The 23,061-nt window shown below is 37.3% G+C and overlaps 1 long non-coding RNA gene across 1 annotated transcript in view; it reads left to right on the top strand.

The window, feature by feature from the left end:
- Positions 1-14,566, top strand: part of LOC113884876 — a 57,214-nt gene extending 42,648 nt beyond the window's left edge. Inside the window, exon 4 of the long non-coding RNA XR_003509036.1 lies at positions 14,489-14,566. This is a non-coding gene — a long non-coding RNA (uncharacterized LOC113884876). The remainder of the gene's footprint in view (positions 1-14,488) is intronic.
- Positions 14,567-23,061: the final 8,495 nt, after the last annotated feature.

The raw sequence follows: 23,061 nt of genomic DNA on the forward strand, positions 1-23,061 counted from the left end.
TTTCATGGGTGCCGTCACTGTCTGCAGTGATTTTGGAGCCCAAGAAAGTAAAATCTGTCACTGCTTCCACTTTTTCCCTTCTATTTGCCATGAAGTAATGGGACCTGATGCTATTTCTTAGTTTTTTTAATGTTGAGTTTTAAGCCAGCTCTTTCACTCTCCTCTTTCACCCTCAAGAGACTCTTTGGTTCCTCTTCACTTTCTGCCATTAGAGTTGTTAGGCAGTTAGAATAGGAAAAAGGAGTCTAAAATGGCAGTGGCTAAAAAACAAAGAAAGGGAAAAGCCCAAGAAAAGGGAACAAAGGAAAAATCTGCCCGCTGGAGTGAGAAACTCAGGTGAAACAAACACACCCCTACCTGGCCAGCCCTAATTTGCATAGGGTTGGCTCAGTGGGGAGGAGACAAAACTTAAAAAAGAGGGAGCCAAGATTGGTTGGGGCCTCTCCATTGAGGTCAGCCTGCCCTCATGCCTTGTAAACCAGCTGTAACCAAGCTGTAACACTGGTCCGCTCTTTCAAATCTTTGTTGCAGTGAGACAGAACCAAGGAAATTACACACTCTTCCAATAGAGTGGTTATCATCTGCATATCTGAGGTTGTTACTTCTCTCTGTAATCTTGATTCCAGCTTGTAGTTCATCTGGCCTGGCATTTCATATGATGTACTTGCCCAGTGGCTCAGCGGGAAAGAATCTACATGCAATGCAGGAGATGTGGGTAGATGTGGGTTCAATCCCTGGGCTAGGATGATCCCCTGGAGAAGTAAATGTAACCCACTCCCATGCCTGGGAAATCACATGGACAGAGGAGTCTGGTGGGTGACAGTCCATGGGGGTCACAAAGAGTAGGACACAGTTTAGCAATTCAAACAACAATACAGTTAAAAATCTCTGAGTTTCTGAAAAAATGAGTTCAATATTTAATGGTTTTTTCTTGTTTATATCTGTTAATAATTTCCTCTCTTTCTGACTTAGCCTTTCTCTTCTAGGTTTCTTAGGAGTTAAATCTAACTTGTTTCCTAACTCCTAAACTCCGAAACTAAGGAGCGAATTAGATAACACAATAGTGTTACACTTACTGAAAATTAGATGCCATTCTAAGGGCCCCACATATATCCATCTGTTAATCATCACAACTGTGCAAAGATATGTGTGTTACCACCCCTGTATCAGTTACCATCAGGTTTGATATATACATCAGAAAATTAAAATGAAACTAATTAACAGTAATAAGAATGACCTATACATATGAGAGTTTATTTTTTCATATAGAAGATGCAGAGATAGGTCATCTAAAACTGGGAGAGTGAATAACTGTTGGGTAGACAACATAGTCCATGGGGTTGCGAAGAGTTGGACACGACTGAGTGACTTCACTTTCACTTTCCACTTTCATGCCTTGGAGAAGGAAATGGCAACCCACTCAAGTGTTCTTGCTTAGAGAATCCCAGGGGTGGGAGAGCCTGGTGGGCTGACGTCTATGGGGTCGCACAGAGTCGGACACGACTGAAGCGACTTAGCAGCAGCAGCCGCAGCAGACAACATGTTCTTCGCCTTGTGCTTCACCATGCAGGCCAAGGTGGCTGCTCCAGTTTCAGACATTACAGCTGAATTCTAGGCATCAGGTAGGAAGATATAGTGACTTCTCCATTAAAAAAAAAATTCTCCGAAGGTCCATAGAGCACTTTGAGTATCTCTGTTATACAAAAGAATGGTTATAACACCATAGCTGGTCACAAAGGAATGACAATCTAATCTGTTCACACACTCAACCTGAACAATGGCAACAGAAATTTTTTGCTGGCTATGTTAACAGGATTTTTCTATGCAATTGTCTTCATTAGCACTTTTTTACTTTCCTAGAATTCCTCGAACAAATAGCTTGATTGTTTTTACAGGGACTTTCCTAAAAACCTTTCAGTTTTTCAGTGGAAGCATCCAGAGACAGTTTACACCTTAAGATTATTTGGATCTTTCTCTTTAAAAATCCTGGCTTTATTGTTTTCACCAATCCTGGATGATTGTGTCTTGATTTGTAACCAGTCTTAATCAAACTCCTGCTTTTCAAGACCTGCCTTAAATCAAACTTTCAGCTCTCACTGCCAAAGTTTATTAAGGTGGTATTCCCCCTCACCACATAAGCAATAGACTCAACATTGTTCTATGTATCTTTGATTTTTGTGTCAGTGATATTTGAGGAGTCAGCTGTTGCCAAGAGACTTGGAACAGTAATCTGTATTTGGGTGCATGACTAATCCAAATAAAACTGTTTCTGTTACTCAGGCACAAAGTGAAATAAGTTCTGGGTTAGATAATTAACACTCTGCCCCTACACCACTCTATTTTGCAAGTGATTAGCCTGAGACATAGAAAGCTAAGTAGCTTATCATGGACCAAGTAGACCACCTGTAGAATATTTCTTTTTTTAGTAGGTATTAGATTTATCAGTGTTATCTGGGGGTATCCTATGTACAGTACCATATGCTGATTTACAGATAATTACTGTCTTTAAAGGCTAAAACTACAGGGAAAGTCTGTTGAAGATTAACTGCCTTGAACTTTTAGGAACAACTTATTCTCAGAGAAATAATAACTTTCAGAATTAGATGTATTTTATTCAATATACATTAACAAAAATAATAGAAGTAAAATACACACTTATATAAAGGAGGAAAAATAATTTAGGGGCTTAGATTTAAGGTATATGGATAGATTAGAGGTCTGGGGGTGGAAACAAGGTTATAACCTTAGTGAGAAAATGAATTTACAGAATTTTCTTTCTTCTTTGATGCTGCTGAAAGTTTACTCCCTTTTTCTTTCGAAAGGCTCTATGGTGAGAGTGCTGGGTGTATGTGTGCTCCTTATTGAATGCGAATGTTTATGGGGAGAGAGCAGTATTCATGTTGCTTTCCCGCTAACAAAAAACAAAGTAGAGTTTGCAGGGTTCAGAGAATAGATTAAGTAAGTACTTCCACTCTCAGTTACTTCTCGCATCTGTTAAGGTTCCAACATGGTCTCTCCTTTTAGGAATAAACAGATTACAAATTAAACTTACAGTGAAGAAGGTTGTTGCTGCCGCTGTTCAGTCACTAAGTCGTGTCAGATTCTTTGTGACCCCATGTACTGCAGCACACCAGACTTCTCTGTCCATCACTATCTCCATGAATTTCCTCAAATTCATTTCCATTGAGTCAGTGATGCCATCCAGCCATCTCATTCTCTGTCATCCCCTTCTCCTCTTGCTCTCAATACTTGCCAGCAACAGTCTTTTCCAGTGAGTTAGCTCTTCGCATCAGGTGGCCAAAGTATTGGAGCTTCAGCATCAGTCCTTCCAATGAATTTCAGGGTTGATTTTCCTTTATAATTGACTAGTTTGATCTCCTTGCTGTCCAAGGGACTCTCAAGAGTCTTCTCCAACACCACAGTTCAAAGCATCACTTCTTTGGCACTCAGCCTTCTTTATGGTCCAGCTCTGACATCCATACACGACTACTGTAAAAACGATAGCTTTGACTATATGGACCTTTGTTGGCAATGTGATGTCTCTTTTTTAAAACACTGTCTAGGTTTGACATAGCTGTTCTTCCAAGAAAGAAACGTCTTTTAATTTTGTGGCTGCAGTCACCATCTGTAGTGATTTTGGAACCCAAGAAAATGAAATCTGACACTGTTCCCACATTTTTCCTATCTATTTGCCATGAAGTGATAGGACTGGATGCTGTGATCTTAGTTTTGTGAATGTTGAGTTTTAAGCCAGCTTTTTCATTCTCTTCTTTCACTTTCATCAAGAAGCTCTTTAGTTCCTCTTCACTTTCTGCCATTAAAGTGGTATTATCTGCATATCTGAGGTTGTTGATATTTTTCTTGGCAGTCTTGATTCCAGCTTGTGATTCATTAGCCTGGCATTTCACATGACGTACTTAGGATGCATCTGCATATGGTCCCATTACTTCATGGCAAATAGATGGTGAAACAATGGAAACAGTGACAGACTTTATTTGGGGGGCTCCAAAATCACTGCAGATGGTGACTGCAGCCATGAAATTAAAAGACGCTTGCTCCTTGGGAGAAAAGCTATGACAAACCTAGATAGCATATTAGGAAAAAAAAAAAGACATTACTTTACGGACAAAGGTCTGTCTAGTCAAAGCTATGGACTTTCCAGTAGTTATATATGGATGTGAGAGTTGGACCATAAAGAAAGCTGAGGGCTGAAGAGTTGATGCTTTTGATCTGTGATGTTGGAGAAGACTCTTGAGAGTCCCTTGGACAGCAAGGAGATCAAACCTGTCAATTCTAATGGGAATCAGTCCTGAATATTCATTGTAATGACTGATGCTGAAGCTGAAGCTTCAATACTTTGGCCACCTAATGTGAAGAACGGACTCATTAAAAAATACCCTGATGCTGGGAAAGATTGAAAGCAGGAGGAGAAGGGGATGACAGAGGATGAGATAGTTGGATGACATCACCAACTAGATGAACATGAGTTTGAGTAAGCTCTGGGAGTTGGTGATGGACAGGGAAGCCTGGTGTGCTGCAGTTCATGGGGTCACAAAGAGTTGGACATGACTGAGCAACTGAAGTGAACTCTGCATATAAGTTAAATAAGCAGGGTGACAATATACAGCCTTGATGTACTCCTTTCCCAATTTGGAACCAGTCCCTTGTTCCATGTCTGGTTCTAACTGTTGCTTCTTGACCTGCGTACAGGTTTCTCAGGAAGCAGGTAAGGTTGTCTGATATTATCATCTCTATAAAAATATTACACAGCTTATTGTCATCCACACAGTCAAAGTCTTTAGCATAGTCAGTGAAGCAGAAGTTGATGATTTTTGGAATCCCCTAGCTTTTTCTATGATCCATCGTATGTTGGCAATCTGATCTCTGATTCCTCTGCCTTTTAAATCCAGCTTACACATCTCAAAGTTCTCAGTTCATGTATTGCTGAAGCCTAGCTTAAAGGATTTTGAGCAACATCTTTCTGGCATGTGAAATGAGCTCAAAATCTGCTGAAGCTTTGGTCTGGTAGCTTAGTTTGAAAAGAAACAAGAGGAAAAGTAGGCCAATTTCAGGGTAATTAAGGAATTTCTAGACTTGAAAGAAGATAGTGAAAATCAGTGGGTGTTTGTTAGAGCTCTAGAAATCAGGCTCAGGACTTGGAGAAAATGGCAAAATTCTGCCAATTGTATAGGCATAGGAGGGTAATGTTTCTCAAGGTGCATTCTGCCAAAGGCATGAACACATGTATCTTGATCAATATGTGTATAGGATATGTTTTCTATTGTAAACATTGTATATATAAATTATATATGTGTATAATTTTAGTGTGATATTTAGCCAGGAGAATGTCAACAGAAAGTGAGACTTCAGGTTCTGTAACAATGTCTAGACTAAGTCATATCCAGCTACAGATATGAGACATAGTTAATTTGACTGTTCAAGATCTCATAAAGGAAAAGTAATTCTTACTAGAAAGTCTAAACAGTTTGTTTCGTGAGTATAGATCATAGAAGGCAATATATTATTATTATTGTGTCAAAAGACACTTCTATAATCGACCAAGTACATAGTGCAAATGCAATGAAATAGTTGATTTAGCCTTTAGGAAACTCACTTAGTGTGTGTTATTGTGAATTTAGTGTTTTTAATTTTGTCACATTCTGTACCAAAATATGCTTAAACCTTTACCAAAAATCCTTATAGTCAAAGCTGTGAACCAAACATCCAGAGGCAGAGAACCACTTAAGTAAGTTTCACAATGCACAATTTTCAAAAAAATGAAAAAAAAAAAAAAAAAAGAATACCTCTAATACTGGGTCTGATCATAGTTTTAACTCCTTCATTACAAGTAATTTTATAGCTTACTATATAATGAGATAATGGAAAAATAAGAACTGAATTATTAGAATTCTAAAATTGGCTTGAAAATCACTTTTATACTTTCATACCAACATATTTCGTTTATATTCTACCCAAAAGAGTTTGTCCATGATGAACTACTGTAGTCAGCAGTCTGATCAGTAATGTAACTGGGCCAGTAACTATCTTTGGCATGTTTTTGAGATAAGAGTCAGTTGCATAATTCACATGCATTAATACTAGAATAATATATTTTACATCATATATTTTTAATAATTTTCAGAGTATGTAGGTGACTGATTTTAGAAAAAAATAGGTGAATTGCTCTACCAATTTTTATTTTCTGTAAAGTGTTCTATAAAATGATTTCAGCATCCTCTCCTGATTAAATAAAAAGTAAACAAAAAAATGTTATCCAAAAAAAAAAAAAAAGGGAAGAAAAGAGCCTTAACTAGCTCACTGAAACCTTTACATCAATCCCTCCATAAAAGCAACACAATCCAGGCAAACACTGTCAGGATCAGCATTGTTGGAAATCTGCAGCAACCAGTGAAATGCTTTTATTTAAAAAAGAGGGGGTGAAGCTGAATCTCAGTAAGACCGCAGAGTGTGATGGTGTTTTAACTTAGTCAGGTCCCATTTCCTACTCGCCACCTTGGTAGTGGCCTTGAAGATAATAGCCCACATTCTGTCTACGGATGCCAGTTTTGGAGGCAGCAGATTGGATCTCATTTGCAAAGGATTGTTGTTCTTTGGTTTTGATCAGTGTAGTACCTGGACAAAAGGGCAATGTTTGTTAAAACATTACAGGCAACATATTAGTTGCTGCTGCCTGGGGCAGTGGATGAAAGTTGGAGCAAAAAATAGACTAACCAAAAAAGCTTAGGAAGAACGTCTGGGGATTGAGATTTTTGAGGGAATGAGAACTTTAAAAATCTCTGACATATTCCTGGATATCTTCAAGGTCATGGGGATGCCCCAGGCTGTGCACTTGTTCAGGAAAGACATGAGAAGGCCCTACACTTTCACTTCAGGCTGACCTTCAAGTTCTGCACAAGCAGGAAGTGAAAGCTAAGGCAGAGTTCAAACTAGCTGAGTGGTAAAGGCATGCCTCAAACACACAATGTGGGTCTACAAACACCATCCAATCACTAGCTGACAGTAAGCTAACAGAATAGAGATTTTAGTGGCTAAATATGACAGAAGATACAGATTTTACAAAATAAATTCAGAAAAATAGCTGAGCAAACAAATCTAAGTAGCAGAAAACAAGCCCTGGGAAAGGGAAGAATAGATTTATAGAGTAGCCATGTTATAGTATTTTAAATATCCAATTTTCAAAAGAGAGATATCTATAGAAGAAGATATGGCCAATACAGAGTATAGTTAATAAAAACTGTCTCTATGGAAGCCAAGATATGGAGTTTAACACCTAAAGACTTTAAATCAGCTATTTAAAATCAGCTCAAACAGATAAAGGAAACCATGGCCAAAGAACTAAAGGAGAACATGAGAATTATGTTTTACCAAATAAAGAATATCAATGAAGAGATTAAAATTATAAAATGAAACCAAACAGAAATTCTGGCACTGAAAACTACAAAACCTGGAATGAAAAATTCAATAGAAGGGTTCAACTGCAGAATTGAATATGGAGAGGAAAGAATCAGTGAGCCTGACAATGGGTCAATTGAGACTGTCAAGTTTGAATAATAGAAATATAAAAAAAAGAATTAAGAAAAATGAACAGAGACTAAAAGTCATGTGAGGTACCATCAAGCTTATTGATATAGGTATAATGGGAGGCTCAGAAGAGGAGAGAGAAAGGAGGCAGAATAAATATTTGAAGAGGTAATAAAAGCAAAGACATATCATACTCAAATTCTCAAAAACCAAAGGCAATCCTGAAAACAGGAGCATCTTGTCACATACAAGAAAGGAATCCTCAATAAGAGAATAACATCTGGTAATGCCTTGGAAACTGTGAGGCCAGGAGACAGTGGACTAACACATTTGAATTTCTAGTTTAAAAATAAAATAAAATTAAAAAATAAATAAAGAGGAAAAAAAACACCCAAATTTAAAAAATAATAATAAATTGAAGGAGAAAGTAATACATTTCCAGATACATAAGAGTTCATTGCTAGTAGGCCGACCCTACAGAAAGTGCAGAAATAACAAGTCCTTCAGACTGAACCTTCTCAACCTGACAAAGGGCATTCCTGAAAGGCCCACAGCCATTGTCATGTAATGGCTGGACTGAAGCATATCTTCTAAGGATTCAGTATCTAAACTACAGAAAGAACTCTTAACAACTGAACAACAAAATTACAAAATGAGCAAAGGATTTGAACAGACATTTCCCTTAAAAAGTTTTAGCCAATAGCATATGAAAGATGCTTAACATTAGTAGTCTTTAGGGAAATTCAGATCAAACCCACATTGAGGTACTATTTCACACCAATATGATGGGTGTAGTAAAAAAAAATAAAAAGTGTTGTTGAGGATATTGAGAATTTGGAGCCCTCATATATATCTGGTGGGAGTGTAAAATGCTACCACAGTGGGGAATAATTTGGCTGTTCCTCAAAACTAGGTATATACCCAAGAGAAGTGAAAACATATTCAAGCAAATAGTTATATATGAGGATTTATAGCAATATTACTAATGATCTCCAAAAGGTAGAAACAACCCAAATTTTATCAGTTGATGTATGGATCAAAAAAATGTGTAATATCCATGCAATGGAATATATTTAGCCATCAAAAAAGATTGAATTACTGCTACATGATAAAATATGGGCAAACCTGAAAGCTTTTACTTTTAATAAGTGAAAGAAGACAGGTACATCAGACCTCGTGTATTAGATTTTGTTTGTGTGAAACATCCAGAATGAGGAAATTTAGAGACAAGGAAGTCATGAGACAAAAAGTGGTTGCTCAGTGCCAGGGGAGGAGGGAATGAGAAATGGCAGCTTAATGGGTATGTGGTTTCTTTTTTGGATGATGGAAATTATCCAGAATTGGGTAGTGGTGATGGTTGTACAACATTTTGAATATACTTTATAAGCTGCTGAAATGGTATGCATTAAAATGGTAAGTTTAAGCTATGTGAATTTTATCTCAATTTAAAAATAAAACTAAATTATTCTGCTTGGAAAAAAAAACCTTTTTTTTAATTTTTAATTTTTAAATTTTAATTGGAGGCTAATTACTTTACAGTATTGTAGTGGTTTTTGCCATACATTGACATGAATCAGCCATGGGTGTACATGTGTCCCCATCCTGAACCCCTCACCTACCTCCCTCCCCATCCCATCCCTCAGGGTCATCCCAGTGCACCAGCCCTGAGCACCCTGTCTCATGCATCAAACCTGGACTGGCAGTCTATTTCACATATGATAATATACACGTTTCAGTGCTATTCTCTTAAATCATCCCACCCTTGCCTTCTCCCATAGAGTCCAAAAGTCTTTTCTTTACATCTGTGTCTCTTTTGCTGTCTCGCGTATAGGGTCATGGTTACCATCTTTCTAAATTCCATATATATGCATTAATTTACTGTATTCATGTTTTTCTTTCTGCTTACTTCACTCTGTAGGATAGGCTCCAGTTTCATCCACCTCATTAGAACTGATTCAAATGAATTCTTTTTAATAGCTGAGTAATATTCCATTGTCCATCTAGTCAAGGCTATGGTTTTTCCAGTGGTCATGTATGGATGTGAGAGTTGGACTGTGAAGAAATCTGAGTGCCGAAGAATTGATGCTTTTGAACTGTAGTGTTGGAGAAGACTCTTGAGAGTCGCTGGACTGCAAGGAGATCCAACCAGTCCATTCTAAAGGAGATCAGTCCTGGGTGTTCTTTGGAAGGACTGATGCTAAACCTGAAACTCCAGTACTTTGGCCACTTCATGCAAAGAGTTGACTCATTGGAAAAGACTCTGATGCTGGGAGGGATTGGGGGCAGGAGGAAAAGGGGACGACAGAGGATGAGATGGTATTTTATAAAATTGAACTTGGACTTACTTTACCTTACCAAGAAAAATATAGTGTTAATGTAAATTTCTTTACAAAATAATTTTATGAAAAAAATTTTTGAAGTTTAATTTATATTGCAGTAGTAAGAATAACAAAATTAAATGTCATGTGACTATATATGTGAATGTCATATGGCTACTAGCCTATAGTCAAATAATTAATGAGCTGTTTGAGAAATAAATAATGTCTTTAAACTGAATATTCTCTTCTGGTAGTAATTTAATATCACTTTTTAATAACTGAAGGAGAAGCATCCTAGAATATTGCTGAAAACATCTGAGGCTAAATTTTTGCTTAATATTAAACATAGTAATAAAACTACATTCTTTAAAAAAACATATACATTCTGTATATGTTTTTTTATTTAAAGGAGTGAGTTGCATGCTTATTTCTAACATTTTATTCTTACTACTGCTATTATAGGAATATTATATTAATAGTTATGTGTAAACCCAAAGAGAGCAAAATATATGTATTCAGTTCTGAATAGTATTCTACTGGCTCTTTAATCAGATACCACACTTGCAATTACTTATGTGTAAATTATCTACATTATCTTTGGTCTGAGTTTCTCATTCTCACTGTACTAATGGTCTTAGTAAGCCTGGACCACCGTGGCAGTGAAATTAGCTCCATGACAAGAAGATATGTCAGATAATAGAGTGACTTCATGTAAGTGGGTTTTGTCTTGCTTATGATTATTGGTTTTGCTGGCTAAGACATTTGAGAAATAGTTTACAATGATAAAAATATGTGCAAATATTCTCTTACATCAATATATTTGTAAATATTCTTAATTACATCTTCTGATAATATTGTTGACTTCCACTGAAAAATCCCTATTATTTGTAATTGACTAAACTGACATTTTTTTCTCAGCATGCCCATGGTATCAAAGATTGATTTCTGAAGATTTTATTTATACAGAAAGTTGGATTAGTTACCACAGTGTAAACAATTTAAGAATGTCTTAACTTATCTTCATAGTCTCCATGTTGCCCTCAGTGGGCCATCACTGTTTGCTGAACACAGGTTAAATATTTTATCGTCACTACATATTATGTCTGTTTGGCATAAATAGATTTTTGTATGTTAGAAGTGCTTAAAATTGTGTTCAAAGCAAAACTGTATATCATGAAGAGTTTTGCAGTTTGCTTTTTGAAGACTATGTTAATGAACCAATACTCTGTTTTATGTTATAGCGGAGCACTGAAATTAGCTCCTTTAGGTGACAGAGCTGCTGATCCCTGACCAGCTTCCCCAGGAAAGAACTCTTTTAAGTCTGGTGCTGTGCTGTAAACACACTCCCATTTATTCCAGCTAATGAGAAACAGGTCGTCTGGAAATGTGTCTCTGAGGAAAATACTGAGGAAATCTTTAGAAAACAAAGCTCTCTAGATTGATTGAAAAGATAATTTTGATAAGATGTTGTAAGCGAAATATAATATCAAGCTAGAAAGCAGGCAAATCAGATATGAAATTCACTTGGATGTGTCAGCTTGGGCTTTGGATTGAACAAGTGAAGGTATTGAGAAAGATGTTTGCATTTATGGAGTCTCTCTGGTTTCCTCTCCCCCTGCAGTCTTATCATTGCCTCCCTCCCACCCCCAACTCTTCTGTCCTGCTGGGAGTGTGTCCCTGGTCTTCTTATCTCTCTTTGGGATCAGTCAGGCTGTCTCTTCCACTTGCTCTTCTGTTATAAGGTGTCTAATAGTTTATAGTCTTTTAATCTTCTGGCGCTTCCTGTGGACAGTTTCAAATAGCTTCTGTAGCTGCTTTAGATCCTTTAATTTGAAAAGCTATTAACTTTTGAATAAATAGTCTTCATTATTGGAAAGCTTTGCAAGGCTGTGCCTTACTGAGCATTGATTTTTGTCCTTGGAGAATACATTTATCCAAGATAGAATTTTTTTGCTTAGGGTAAAATTTATAATAGAAAATAAGTGACAAGACTTGTTTATTTTTCTATAGCTTCTCATCCGACTTTAAATCTCTTGGCTCTCTATTTCTATATTCTTCAACTTCTTGAGAGGACATGAATTACTTACTGGTCATTAACTTATGTATAAATGCAAGTGGAATTCCCATTCCAGATAGATTCACTGGTTCATTCTAAGCAATCCTCTAAATTTATGTCTCATACCTATTCCTTTCCATCCTTTGCCACCATCAAATATTGGGTTGTTTTCCTGATGCTACCAAAGGGGCAGTATTAGCAGTAACTCCACATTATCAGATGATCTTCCTCTAGAAAACACTTGTGGATTTTATTTTTCTATAAGAAGGTGAGAGTGAAGTGAAGTTGCTCAGTCGTGTCTGGCTCTTTGCGACCCCATGGACTGTAGCCTATCAGACTCCTCTGTCCATGGGATTTTCCAGACAAGAGTGCTGGAGTGGGTTGCCATTTCCTTCTCCAGGGGATCTTCCCGACCCAGGGATTGAACCCGGGGCTCCTGCATTGCAGGCAAACGCTTTACCATCTGAGCCACCAGGGAAGCAAGAAGGTGAGAAAGTCTATATAAAACTTCATTTAGCCAATATTATTGTGTGATTTCCCCTAATAAAAAATATCATGTAGTATGATAGAAGTTTTTCACTAATTTAAGAATTTTTTTTCCATTTAGTAGCTGAAGAATACATGAATTTTGGAGATATCACATATGCTGTGCAGAGTGTAGGTCCTAAAGAAACTAGAGTATAGAAAAATAACTTGGTAATCTCCCTGGAAGATTGCACCTACTATTAAATAGCACTGCTACCACTACTGCTAGTATAGTGTCACATTTTCATGGCAGTTTCTCTTTCCATAGCTTCTGTTACTTCCAGTGTGGTAACGAAAGAGAAGCAGACATTTCCTTGTGAACTTTTAAATGCTTCTCATTTGTACTTCACAATTGCTTAATGATAGAGGTACAGCAGGTAATATCAGTGATATTTCAATGGAGTTTCTAAGAGGTTAAATGAATTACTTGATCAAGTTTACTAGGTTAGTTGTAGATATCTGCTGATTTTGCTGTTTGTGATCTATGAATAGGCAGTAGATATAAATGTATGGGCCACAGATGTTTGGAATCCTTTAAACTTATTTCAAAGAGGCTCATGTCCACACATACATATCTGTACGTTAAATACATAAATTACAGTGATATCTTTATGAGTATTTTTCAATATGATAAATAAAATACAAATTTATTTTAAAATTTTATTGAATTTAAAGTACATTTGTATTATTATGTATTTCTTAAAAAGTAATTACTAAACATACAATAATTGCCAGACTATTTGGATCCTTTTTTGATTTTAAGTAGGAATCTTCATACCAAAAAAGATACTGGAAACCACTGTACTAAAATACAGTTGGGGTCTCTGGGCTGCAATAAATTTGAGGAGAAGGAGAGGACTGATCCTAATCATAATTGTGAAGAAGCAGAGCTTCTTTGATTTCTCATTCACCTCAGCTTCTGTCCTCATATGTCACACCCCTACTCCTTGTCTATCTTCCTTATTTCTCCCACACGGAAAACAAACAAACATTATTTTTATTATTGAAAGTTATCTGAATTTTTTAATTAAAATATTTCTAGAATGTCTATTGTAGACCTGGCCATGTACTACACATCCTACATACATCCTTTCCTTTTATTCTTATATCAGCCGTGTAATGTATATACTATTATTCACATGTTGCACATGAAGAAACTGAGGTTCAGATAGATTAGCTTCTTCAGGATTACAAAGCTGGTGAATTATACTTTCATAAATTAAAACAGGGTCTACCAAATCCTAATGCCTATATTCTCTCAAAAATAAATCTTTAAATTTATATATTTTGAGGCTTATGTATGAAGCAGAGTAGCTAAGGTAGTATTAGAATGTAGGATTTCATTTTGCCACTTCAAAATTAGCATGGTTTTTGAGGGCAGGATTGTGTCTTTCGTGTTCATCCTTGTAACTTCAGCACATTAGCAAAACACCTGACATGGACCAAATGCCTTGTGAAGCCTTTTTAACTCTTTTCTTATTCTTCCCACTTCCTACATTCAGCTGATCAAATGATGCTCTTGATTCTATCTCAGAAATGTCTTTCAGATGTTATTTTACTTTATTTCCATCACCACTTTATTTGTATGGATCCTTGTTATAAACTGAATTTTGTCTCCACAAAATCTGTGTGTTAAAGCTCTGATTCCCAAAGTGACTACATTTGGAAGTAGGATATTTAAAGAGTTAAAGTTTAAATGAGATCATGAGACCATATTGATCTAATTCAGTGTGACAGGTGTCCTTATAAAAAGAGAAGGAGACATCAGGGAAGCACATACCCAGAGAAAAGGCTGTGTGAGGAAATGGTGAGAGGGGGCTGTCTGCAAGCCAAGGGCAGAGGCCGCAGGAGAAACCGCACCCGCCGTCACCTTCCTCTTGGGCTTCCAGCCTCCAGAACTATGACAGCACATTCCTGTTGCTTATGCCACCCTGGATGTGGTATTTTGTTTTGACTGCCCTAGCAAACTAATACAGTGCTCATAATTTACCATTAAAGAAATTGAAAATCATTTTCTCATTTTTCCACTTTCCTATTTTACTATTAGGAGGAAGCCTCTAATTCCCTAGTTTCACGTTTGATGAGGTGCCTTCCCACTGATGAGCACAGCTGGCTGCATGATATGTGAGTAGCAGATCTCCATTTCCTATGACCATTCTGAGGAAGGGCTCAGGAATCCAGAAAAAAATTGCCTCTGGCAGATGCTCAGAGTCTCTTAGATGAGTGTTCAGATCAAGCTCTGCCTGTGTCTTTTCTTACAGTATCTTTCATTGACACAATTTATATTTTAAAAAGCATTTGAATACAATTTTATCATATGACATTATCCTTAAAACACATGTGTATGTAGGTACCACAACTTCTTTATTCACTCATCTGTTGATGGATGTCTAGGTTACTTGCATGTCCTGGCTATTGTAAATAGTGTAGTGCTGCAGTGAACGTTGGTGTACATGTGTTTTTTTGAATTATGATTTTCTCAAGCAATTATCCTCCAATTAAAAAAAATTTAATTGAAAAAATTGAGGATAAGAAGAATGAGTTAATTAAACTTTATTAATCACCTAATGAGTTCCAGGAATTGCGCTGGTTTCCCATTATATTTTAATAAGGTAATTTACCTTTAGTTGCAACATATCTATAAATGTGGTGAATGCACATTTTTAAAAAATTTGTAACATATAACTATCCAATGTATAGCTGAAAAAAAGATGTAGAGAGTGAGTAAACTGTGCAAGGTCTGACAGACACTGAGGAGTAGAGACAGCCTAGAAAGGCTCATTTAAAAACTCATTGCTCTTTCCACTTACCACATTTAGGAATGACACACCAGATTATATTCTTTTGCTGTGCATAATGGAGTTGCAGCAAATGTATTTATTTGAATTAAATTGCAGGAAAACGCCCAAGGTACTTTCACTTTTCACTTTTATGCACTGGAGAAGGAAATGGCAACCCACTCCAGTGTTCTTGCCTGGAGAATCCCAGCGATGGCGAAGCCTGGTAGGCTGCCGTCTGTGGGGTCGCACAGTCAGACACGACTAATGTGACTTAGCAGCAGCAGCAGAAATCATTTAAGTTAAGCATAGACTGTATTGTGTCAGACTTCTTACTGAACAAGCATATGCCCCAGGCAATGGAGTTAACCAGGTAGGAAAGAGTAATTTGGATTTGGTGAATCCAGTGAACAAAGATGTTTGAGTCATTTCCAAGGGTTTCAGATCAGATCAGATCAGATCAGTCACTCAGTTGTGTCCGACTCTTTGCGACCCCATGAATCGCAGCACGCTAGGCCTCCCTGTCCATCACCAACTCCCAGAGTTCACACAGACTCATGTCCATCGAGTCAGTGATGCCATCCAGCCATCTCATCCTCTGTCATCCCCTTCTCCTCTTGTCTCCAATCCTTCCCAACATCAGAGTCTTTTCCAATGAATCAACCCTTCGCATGAGGTGGCCAAAGTACTGGAGTTTCAGCTTTAGCATCATTCCTTCCAAAGAAATCCCAGGGCTGATCTCCTTCAGAATGGACTGGTTGGATCTCCTTGCAGTCCAAGGGACTCTCAAGAGTCTTCTCCAACACCACAGTTCAAAAGCATCAATTCTTCGGCGCTCAGCCTTCTTCACAGTCCAACTCTCACATCCATACATGACCACAGGAAAAACCATAGCCTTGACTAGATGGACCTTTGTTGGCAAAGTAATGTCTCTGCTTTTGAATATGCTATCTAGGTTGGTCATAACTTTCCTTCCAAGGAGTAAGCATCTTTTAATTTCATGGCTGCAGTCACCATCTGCAGTGATTTTGAAGCCCAGAAAAATAGTCTGACACTGTTTCCACTGTTTCCCCATCTATTTCCCATGAAGTGATGGGACCGGATGCCATGATCTTCGTTTTCTGAATGTTGAGCTTTAAGCCAACTTTTTCACTATCCACTTTCACTTTCATCAAGAGGTTTTTTAGTTCCTCTTTACTTTCTGTCATAAGCATGGTGTCATCTGCATATCTGAGGTTATTGATATTTCTCCCGGCAGTCTTGATTCCAGCTTGTGTTTCTTCCAGTCCAGCGTTTCTCATGATGTACTCTGCATAGAAGTTAAATAAGCAGGGTGACAATAGACAGCCTTGACGTACTCCTTTCCTATTTGGAATCAGTCTGTTGTTTCATGTCCAGTTCTAACTGTTGCTTCCTGACCTACATACAAATTTCTCAAGAGGCTGGTCAGGTGGTCTGGTATTCCCATCTCTTTCCGAATTTTCCACAGTTTATTGTGATCCACACAGTCAAAGGCTTTGGCATAGTCAATAAAGCAGAAATAGATGTTTTTCTGGAACTCTCTTGCTTTTTCCATGATCCAGTGGATGTTGGCAGTTTGATCTCTGGTTCCTCTGCCTTTTCTAAAACCAGCTTGAACAACTGGAAGTTCATGGTTCACGTATTGCTGAAGCCTGGCTTGGAGAATTTTTTTTTTTTTTTAGGACCCATTTCCATGATGTTTTAATTATTAGCTTCATATTTTGCTTATGAAAATAAAAGAGTAGTATTTCCAACATTGAGCATGACTTTACTAGCATGTGCAACTGTGCGGTAGTTTGAGCATTCTTTGGCATTGCCTTTCTTTGGGATTGGAATGAAAACTGACCTTTTCCAGTCCTGTGGCCACTGCTGAGTTTTCCAAATTTGCTGGCATATTGAGTGGTTTCAGCCCTTGATAAAGAAGTAAAATGTGTTGTCTAGCCTTAAGTAAGTTAGTGATGATAGAGACATTGAATAAGTTCATTTAGGAGTATAGAGAATCACTGACTAAGGAAATGACAGTCTAATGTATAATTGGTCAATTAGAGCTATTCTCTCTCTGTAATTTTCCTTTGGAAAAATAACAAATTGACCTTCTTGTCTCTGTCTTCTCTTTGGAGTGAGATTGTTTGAATAGTATAAATAGGTTTTCCAATGCTGGATCCCCTCCTCTTGTCAAACCAGAGTAACTCAAGTAATCAGGTTCTCACCCTGCAAAACCAAAGGACTGGATACTGGCTCCATGTTAAACTTGCCAAGATTTAAATACTCCAAAAAATAGTGAACTGAAATTCCTCTATCTTCTCTATAATAGTTAACAAGTCTTCTAATGGAGAGGTTTCTAACCAGATTTTTTTTCTTACAATATTAATGATTAATTTTTTGTGTCTACTTGACTGGGCTAAGAGGTGTGCATGCAGCTGGTAAAACATTATTTCTAGGTGTCGTTTGAGGGTGTTTCCATATGATATTAGTGTTTGAATCTGTAGAATGGGTAAAGAAGATCTACCCTCACCAATCTGGGTGGGCATCTTCCAGCCAACTGAGGACTCCAGTAGAGCAAAAAGACAGAGGAGGAGCAAACTTCTTTCTCTCTCTCCTTGAGCTGGGAAGTCCGTCTTCTACTGCTCTCAAATGGAGGAGCTCCTAGTTCCCAGGTCTTAAAGCTCAGGCTGAATCACAACACTGGCTTCCCTGGGTCTCCAGCTGCAGCCAGCAGATGCTGGGATTCCTCAGCCTCCAAAATACATGTTGTTTTTGTTGTTCTTCAGTTCCTCAGTCGTGCCTAACTGTGACCCTGTGGACTGCAGCATGCCAGGCTTCAGCCAATTCCTATAATAAATGTGGAAGTTTACTTTATTGGTTCTGTTTCTATGGAGAACCTTGACTAATATATTAATGCAAGTATTCTGCTTGTTAGTTCATAACTATTGCTAATGTATAATGTTTATCTGTTTTACAACCTGGCCCTTGGATCTTTGATATTTGAGGCTTTCAAATTGCCTCAAATAAATAATGCTCAATAAATAATGAGTCAAACATAGAGGACAAATTTTATGAATTTATATACTTTGGAAGAATAGGTATAAATGTGTCACAAACCACTGGAATGGTATTAAAAAGAGGGCCAACTCTTCCCCCTTTCTACATGTCATTTCTTACCTCTCTAATTTGGTCTTGTAGTTAGGATATGACTCAATAAAGAGAAGCAACAAATCTTTATCTCAATCTACTTTGATCATATTTTACTGTATGTTGAGATTCCCTTTTCGGGGCTAGCCAGTTGTTTTATGTCATGATTAAATTGAAAGGAAATGAAATGCCAGTATAGTTAATCTGTTTTTATTTTATTCAGTTCTCTTTATTTTTATCTTTAGCCAGAAACAAACAAAAAGACAGTTGTCATTTTCCAATTTCTTTTTGTGTATTTTGATTTCTTTTCTGGGAATATTTCGATTCCTATACCTGAATAACTGTCATAATAGACAATATAATTATATATTTTCCATCTCAGCTATAAACATGAGCAGTTTGAAGGACATCCATATCTAAAGTCAATGAAACAGTTTCCCTGTGAATGCATTTTGTGATATTATAAATGAAATTATTGTTGCTTAGTGAGAAAATGTTCTAAACAGACTACAGGTATTTATGTAAGTATCCATAAATGGCCATGAAAACATAGTGTTAAAGATACTGAACACGTTTTTGGAGAATATCAGGGATTGTTTAACAATAGTAGAAATATAGATTATTCCAGATTTTAGAAAAGGAGTCAAGGGTAAACTATGCTGAGTAGTATGAATACAATTGCATTGTTCATGAGAGAAGGCCTCCAATGATTTGTGACTAAAGAAATTTTTCCAGCACATTAAAAAAAACCCATTGGATCTCAGGAATGATATCATTTTAGAAGCTTGAATCACCAATATAAGGAGAGGATTGTTTATTTTCATTTCAAACTCATTGTGGAATTTTGCAAGCTTAAGTATACCAACGTGTTATAATTTTAGTCCACCATACTGTGTATATTACAAATAGCTCAAAAAGAGATCAAAAGTAAATCTATATTACTGACTGCTTAATTTTTTTATCTGCCAGTTCTCTTCAATTCAGTTTTAAATTACCTTTGCAGCATTGCCAATTGTAACTTTCTACATTAGAAAAGAAAGAAAATAGGCCTGATACATTTGACATCTTTTCATAGTAACTCTACCTTTCTGAATGTCGATCACAATGTTGCATTTCTAATTGCTTTATTACTTGTGTTTCTAAAATTTATTAGTAAAGATTTAAATATAATTAATTAAAGTTTGTTTTTACAGTCATTAAAATACTAATATCAAAATTGTGGATGCAATAAAAATTTGCTTGCCAATCTCTAATTAACTTGACCATAGTGTAAAATTTTGTTATAAAGGGTTATCTTGTAATATGGCTTCCCATAACCAAAAACAACAGCAATGACAATGATTTTTAGAACCCATGTCTTAGAACTTATGAATTGCACCTAAGCTTTCACTTGAAATAATCGTGTCACTTAATTTCCAGCTTAACACATTCCACTAGAATTACTCTGTTTCTTTGCTTGTGGTGTAATCATGGAAGTTCACCTAAGGTAGAGTGGTAAGTGTAGTAAATTCTGGCTGATTGCAACACTTGGGGACAACATTTGGCCTTCCAGTAAAGGATTACTTGGTCCAAAAGTTTTAGCATGCAGCATCTGGTATTCAGGATAACATCATGTTTTTCTAAAAACCCTTGTCAAAGTTCTGGCTGAGTAGCATCCTAGAGTATTTGCAGTACACTGCCAGCTTTTCTTGCCCAGGCAAATCTGCACTGTCAACACACCAGTGATATCCAGTTAATACCTGTTCTTAGCCTACATACTCTTGTAGGCTTGAAAAAGTGAGGCCTTTTTTGTAGCTTGGGAATAGATGTGAATATAGACCACAATTAATTAAACAGCCCACATGTATTGCCATGAAAATAATAGCTTCATGGGCCCTTCAAATCTAATCTAACCTCAAACTTTCAGCGTCAGAACAACCTCTTGATAGCCCATGAGTTAATTTGAAATTAGATGAGTAAGGATCACACATAAGCTTTCCTTTTATTGAATACAAATTAACTACTAAAACTTGGAAAAAATAACTTTCCCCATGGTGTTGTGATTGGTGATCACAATGGAAAACTGTTCACACATATTTAAAATACTGATTCAGTGATGGATAATCTTTGAAAGCTTTATTTTTTGTGCCCCTTGGAGAATCCAATTTTGCACTGATTCAAAACCTCAAATAGCCAAAGCTATCTTGAAAAAGAAGAATGGAACTGGAGGAATCAACCTACCTGACTTCAGGCTTTATTACAAAGCCACAGTTATCAAGACAGTATGGTACTGGCACAAAGACAGAAATATTGATCAATGGAACAAAATAGAAAGCCCAGAGATAAATCCACGCACATATGGACACCTTATCTTTGACAAAGGAGGCAAGAATATACAATGGATTAAAGACAATCTCTTTAACAAGTGGTGCTGGGAAAACTGGTCAACCACCTGTAAAAGAATGAAACTAGAACACTTTCTAACACCATACACAAAAATAAACTCAAAATGGATTAAAGATCTCAACGTAAGACCAGAAACTATAAAACTCCTAGAGGAGAACATAGGCAAAACACTCTCTGACATACATCACAGCAGGATCCTCTATGACCCACCTCCCAGAATATTGGAAATAAAAGCAAAAATAAACAAATGGAACCTAATTAAACTTAAAAGCTTCTGCACAACAAAGGAAACTATTAGCAAGGTGAAAAGGCAGCCTTCAGAATGGGAGAAAATAATAACAAATGAAGCAACTGACAAACAACTAATCTCAAAAATATACAAGCAACTCCTACAGCTCAACTCCAGACAAATAAATGACCCAATCAAAAAATGGGCCAAAGAACTGAATAGACATTTCTCCAAAGAAGACATACAGATGGCTAACAAACACATGAAAAGATGCTCAACATCACTCATTATCAGAGAAATGCAAATCAAAACCACTATGAGGTACCATTTCACACCAGTCAGAATGGCTGCGATCCAAAAGTCTACAAGCAATAAATGCTGGAGAGGGTGTGGAGAAAAGGGACCCCTCTTACACTGTTGGTGGGAATGCAAACTAGTACAGCCACTATGGAGAACAGTGTGGAGATTCCTTAAAAAAACTGGAAATAGAACTGCCTTATGATCCAGCAATCCCACTGCTGGGCATACACACTGAGGAAACCAGAAGGGAAAGAGACACGTGTACCCCAATGTTCATCGCAGCACTGATTATAATAGCCAGGACATGGAAGCAACCTAGATGTCCATCAGCAGATGAATGGATAAGAAAGCTATGGTGCATATACACAATGGAGTATTACTCAGCCATTAAAAAGAATACATTTGAATCAGTTCTAATGAGGTGGATGAAACTGGAACCTATTATACAGAGTGAAGTAAGCCAGAAAGAAAAACACCAATACAGTATACTAACGCATATATATGGAATTTAGAAAGATGGTAACAATAACCCTGTGTACGAGACAGCAAAAGAGACACTGATGTATAGATCAGTCTTGTGGACTCTGTGGGAGAGGGAGAGGGTGGAGAGATTTGGGAGAATGGCATTGAAACATGTGTAATATAATGTATGAGATGAGTCGCCAGTCCAGGTTCGATGCACGATGCTGGATGCTTGGGGCTGGTGCACTGGGACGGCCCAGAGGGAGGGTATGGGGAGGGAGGAGGGAGGAGGGTTCAGGATGGGGAGCACAGGAATACCTGTGGCGGATTCATTTCGATGTTGGACAAAACTAATACAATATTGTAAAGTTTAAAAATAAAATAAAATTTAAAAAAAAAGACAGGTCTATGTTTAAATTCTATATCCCTGACTTTACTGAACATGGCCCTGGCCATCAGAGAAAGACCCAGATTACCCCAGAGCCAGTCCCACCCATCAGGAAGCTTCCACAAACCTCTTATCCTTATCCATCAGAGAGCAGACACAATGGAAACCACAATTACATAAAGCTAGCCAAACTGATCACTTGGGTCACAGCCTTGTCTTACTCAATGAAATTATGAGCAATGTGGTATAGGACCACCCAAGATGGAACGGGTAATAGTGGAGAGTTCTGAAAAAACGTGGTCCACTGGAGAAGGGAATGACAAACCGCTTCATATTCTTGCCTTGAAAACCCCATGAACAGTATGAAAAGGCAAAAAGATATGACACTGAAAGATGAACTCCCCAGGTTGGTAGGTGCCCAACATGCTACTGGAGAAGAGTGGAGAAATAGCTCCAGAAAAAATGAAAAGGCTGAGCCAAAGTGAACACAATGCCCAGTTGTGGGTGTGACTGTTGATGGAAGTAAACTGCAGTGCTATAAGAACAATATTGCATAGGAACCTGGAATGTTAGGTCCATGAATAAATAAATTGGAAGTGGTCAAAGAGGAGATGGCAAGAGTGAACATCAACACTTTAAGAATCTGAATTAAAATGGACTGGAATGGGTGAATTTAATTCAGATGACCATTATATCTACTACTGTGGGCAAGAATCCTTTAGAAGAAATGGAGTACCCCTCACAGTCAACAAAAGAGTCCAGAATGCAGTACCTGGGTGCAATCTTAAAAAGCAAAATAATGATCTCTGTTTGTTTCCAAGGCAAACCATTCAATATCACAGTAATCCAAGTCTATACCCCAACCACTAATGCCGAAGAAGCTGAAGTTGAACGGTTATATGAAGACCTATAAGACCTTCTAGACC

Source organism: Bos indicus x Bos taurus, chromosome 27 (assembly GCF_003369695.1).
Source record: "Bos indicus x Bos taurus breed Angus x Brahman F1 hybrid chromosome 27, Bos_hybrid_MaternalHap_v2.0, whole genome shotgun sequence".
Lineage (NCBI taxonomy): Eukaryota > Metazoa > Chordata > Mammalia > Artiodactyla > Bovidae > Bos > Bos indicus x Bos taurus.